This window comes from Nuphar pumila, chromosome 7 (assembly GCF_984573655.1).
Source record: "Nuphar pumila chromosome 7, dmNupPumi1.hap1.1, whole genome shotgun sequence".
NCBI classification, from domain to species: Eukaryota; Viridiplantae; Streptophyta; class Magnoliopsida; order Nymphaeales; family Nymphaeaceae; genus Nuphar; species Nuphar pumila.
Window position 1 is genome coordinate 18,388,053 of NC_143255.1, and position 4,919 is coordinate 18,392,971.

The 4,919-nt window shown below is 42.4% G+C and overlaps 1 pseudogene; it reads right to left on the reverse strand.

The window, feature by feature from the left end:
• Positions 1 to 2,706: 2,706 nt before the first annotated feature.
• Positions 2,707 to 3,580, reverse strand: LOC149831363 (pectinesterase inhibitor 9 pseudogene; annotated as a pseudogene).
• Between the last annotated feature and the right edge of the window lie 1,339 nt (positions 3,581 to 4,919).

Sequence of the window (4,919 nt, forward strand, 5' to 3'; positions counted from 1 at the left end):
TGGCAGATTTTCGAAATAAGGACGTTAAGACATGTATATATGGATGATTAAAGCCTATCAAAACCATGAGACTTCAATTATTTGCAAGTGTGGAAAGAGGGGGGCAAATTCATTGAAAATGATATGGCATGAAGGAGCTTAAATGGTACTTGTCAACATCTCACCATCAGCACCACTTACTGCCAATTGTGTTTCCTTGATAGGAAAAGGACGCACGTGACATGTAATGCCTCTGCAGAAGACCATGTGAGGCCTCTGACAAACATCATCTTCCCTTTTCCCTTTGCACACCTACAGTGATGAGCACAAAAAAAGGAGAGAGTGATGTGCTCAGATCGTGTTTCGCAAAAGTTGACCAACTCCGCAAACTTTGAAATCAAATTGGGTTCTGTTTGGGAGCTGGAGTTGATACGGTAGTCAGATGGGAGTGAAGCTCGCAGCAACATCTTCGGAACTCCGCCAAACATAATGAGCGGCGCTTGTTCTCAACTCAACTCCTGTGTGATCTCCCATCTCAACTATGAGGAAACAACCAGCAGCGCCAGGGAGGGAACTCGAAAACCCACGTCTACAATGTTGTCAGTATCTACACAGAATCGTTCTTAACCGGTCAAAAATAACGTGTCAATCAGAACGAACGTGACATGTGTTAAAGTTATTAAAATTATATTAAAAATTAAATTTACGTATTTTTTATTTTACATTTATTAAAAAATAACCGAGTACTAGGATAAGTATCGGCCCATACACACCGATATTGACAAGCAAATCAGGTGATCTGTCAAATAACTTTAAGAAAGTGAAAGTGATTGGACATCTTCACCGTCCATTGCTTCATCCCACGAGATCTCATGTTTCTTGCGTACATCTCCCTCAGCCGGAGGCTTGAACGCGAACACTGCAACTTTATTGATGGGTTTTAACAGACAGGTGGTTAGTTCAAACTCACTTGCGGTGAATGTATTCAAAGAAGTAGGGGTGGCAATCGGGTCGGGTTGGTAGATTGGCGGGTCAGCATACCTCAATACGAACCCGACCCGTTTATTAAACGGGTCGGCTGTGGCAAACACGAACCGACCCATTTATTAAACGGGTAACCCGATACGACACGGTTAACCCATTTAATAAACAGGTCAGTTAAACGGGTTGGCGGGCATGTTGGCAGCTCGGGTTCGGGTAAACGGGTTGACCCACCCACCTAACCCGTTTATTAAACGGGTCGGGTTCGTGTTAGCGGGTTGGCATACCCCTAACACGAACCTGACCCGTTTAATAAACGGGTTAGGCGGGTCGACCCGTTTACGACACGAACCCTTAGGCTAAGAAATCAAGGAAACGTGACAATTATTTTAGATAATTCAAGAGAACACCCCCCCTCTCCCATCACCGACTGTCTGGTAAAACCAGGGGTGTCACCAAACCCTACCCCAACCAAACCCGGTTCGGGTATGGGGATATAAATAATAAGACCCGTGTCAATACATGGATCCGGGTATAGTTTGTAAAATTTTATACCAGACCCGGGTTCGACCAGAGTTCAGATTAAGACCCATAAATTTTTAATATAAAATTGATAAAAAATATTATTTTACCAAAGTATGGTCCAGTTCAAGTAGTTTTTTTCGGGTCCGAGTATAGTTTTTTTGTAGTGGATCCGATTAGACCGGACTCAATACCATACCCAAAAATTGGGCCCAAGTTTGATTCTGCCTGAGTCCGAACCAAACTTGACCCGTTGACACCCCTAGGTAAAACCTTTCCACTGAGTACACACTTTGACCTTGACCTTGCAGCAAGGGGATGCCTCTGGTGGGTTTCAAGCTTGCAACGTTCAAGTTGCCCCTACCGAGCAGAGCTCTTGTGGTCTAAATTGCGATAAAGTTCATGAACAACAACAATTTGACTAGTTTTGATCGTGAACTTGTTAACTGAAATGACCTAAAAACAAATTAACACCTCCCCGTCACTACCGCCACAACACGCACACGTGCACCCACCACAAGGTGGGTCTAGAGAAATTAAATCGATTCAACAAAAGGAGTCATAAAATATATTATGAAAATAACCCCCTACTTTTTGTATTTCTTTTTAGATTTGGTTTACTAAAACTGTGTTTGCCTGAACTTCTCAGAGTTTTTTCTTCCCATCGTATTTGGGAGCTTTTGTTAATAGATCCAAACAAAATTGAAAAGAGATAAAAAAAAACCTTTTTTTTCTATATTATATGATCCATATACCTAGTATATCCCGAAACATTCAAATTTCTCCATAAAATAATACATCACTTCACTCTAGATCGACCCGATGGGATCCAAAACACAACTTTCTCAGCTAAAACAGTTCGATCCATACTTGGCATGCAAACCTCCATCTAGATTTTGCAAGAAAAAAACTTTATATGTACAAACATAAAAAAAATGAGAAAAAAATATAAAATACGAAAAACATGAGAAAAAGAAAACCTATTAAAATCATCATAAGATTGCAATAAAAATATGGACATAATGAAAAAAATAGCTGTTTGAACCTATGTCACATGGACATGGCAGCCAGGAATACAACCATTTTATGAAGTTTTCAATATGACTAGTATATAAGAGGGCGCAACCAAGACATAGATTCGAACTTTTCATGATTTGATTAAGATCTCCTTTCTGGATTCATCAATATAAAAGTTTAATAAAAAATTTCACAAAATATCACAACTCACTTAATAATCAATGCATCATTCCCGGAGTTAATCACAACCTTAAACAAGAAGTACATATATTAACACTTCACGATAAAATATTAAACAAAGGTTAAAAAAAAACAAAACAAAATGTTCATACCACTAAACTCAAGCAAGCACAGGCTTCCATAACGTTTTCCTAACCTTTTTTTTTTCCTGACGCACGTGTCAATAGTTTCACACGCTTGAAAGGCACGTGCGAGTACTCCCCACCTCCCAAACACACACCTCGGCGCTGCTCAGCGGCTCGCGAGCCGGTTGATGAAGTAGAGCGCGTTGCTGGTAGCACGTGCGAGCTCGGAGACCCTGGAGCGGACGGCCGCCTTGGTGGCGCCCTCGACGGAGCGGAAGCCGTCGAGGCACGTGTCGTCGTTGGTGAGGGCGGCGCTGACCCACGTCTGGACGTTGGCGAGCTGCCACCGGCTCGGAGCGGCGCCTCGGCCGGCGGAGCGGCGGATCTCGGCCAGGGAGCGGCTGAGCTCGTCGAGCGACTGGGAGAGCTCGTCGGCGCAGTCCTTGAGCGCCGCCCCCTCTCTCCCCGCCGGGGGCCGGGTCTTCAGCAGGCCCGAGACGAACCGGGAGGCTGAGTAGGCCTTCGCGAGGCTGGCGGAGATCGCCGCCTGGGCGAGGTCGGAGGGGGAGCGATTCGGGCCGCGGAGGCCGGAGATCAGGGCGCGGACGCAGTCTGCCGGGAAGCGGGTCGGGGCGCACGCTGACTGCAGCTCCTTCGGGGCGGTCGCCTGCGGTGGGTGGGCCGAGACGCCGGTAGTTGGGGAGAGGAGGAGGGTGAGGAGGAAGAAGGGGATCGCTAACGCCATTGTGGGTTTCTTAGGGCAGGGTTTTTGTGGGTGTAGTGAGAAAAAGAGGTTTTAGTGGAGGATATATATAGAGACACAAGGCGAGAGGGGGGGACGGGCTGGTTTTTGCTTTAGAGAGAGAGAGAGAGTCTTACAGCATGACGCGCCTTGGTAGATTCCCAAGAACAGGACAGGTGTTGGGAAGTTAGAACGAGGCGGACTTCACGACGATTCATAGGATGAGAAGAAAACAAACGCCGAATCCTGTATCCACCCCAGAAAATGAGGATACGAGATTTTTTTTTTTTTCTAATTGCAAGAAAAGTTGCGTTTGGTTCGGTGATGCAAGAATCTGAGATTTTAGAACCTGAGAATCACTTTCAGATCCCCTATTTATAGGGAGATTGAGAAAGAATGTGATCCCTGGGAAACAAGTTGTTTGACTTGGTCCCAAACGAGAATCATTTGTCACAATGGTGAGAGAAGGATTCTCATTTGACTCATTTTTTTTTTACGAGCGAGTTGAAAAAAAAAATAAGGGCAATGAGGTGCCAAATCACATTTTACTCACCTCGGGTGGTGTCCACTTTTACGTACAACTTTAATTTGAAATCACATGTTTTCGAACTATGTGAGACGCAAACAATCTTGGAAACTATTTCTGTAACGAACGAAAGAAAGACAATGGAGGTCTAGACTCTAAAGAGAGCGAGAGACGTCTTTTCTCTTTCCTCGTGTTTGGCAAAAGGTTTACGAAATTGACTAATTTCGTTTTGGGAATGATGGTGGTCAAGCGAATCGTTCGGAATCGATTTAAAAAATAATTAAAAAAATATTTCGTGTCAATCAGAATGTGACATGTGTTAAAACTATTAAAATAATAATTAAAATTTAATTTTAAACATTTTTACATTTATTAAAAAATAGCCAATTCGTATCGTATCGATTCGGGTTATAGAAATGCAAGCCAACTCCAACACATGTTCAATTCACCTTTACATGTTCTGCATTTAGCCTTCCCAAACATACAAAATATCAAATATGAATTGATCATATATATATATATATATATATATGGAGAATGAAAACCTCGTCACTGTAAACCTCTCCAATGAAAAAATTTTGATGTTTTTTTCAAAATTCTGATAGTACAGATGTGTTGGACATGATTGATTTACTATGAATCAACAACACTCGGATCATGAATTTTGGATAGAAAAAATGGTAGTTGGAGCCTAGAAAATTTATGAAAATTGTTCATCGTTGATTTTGAAACTTATAAAAAACTATCCATGTATGTGAATCAAATGCTCCAAGAACTGATTTCTATAAAAACAGATCACATTTTGAAAAATCATAAAAATCTAATAAAATGTTCATTGAGGAGGTTT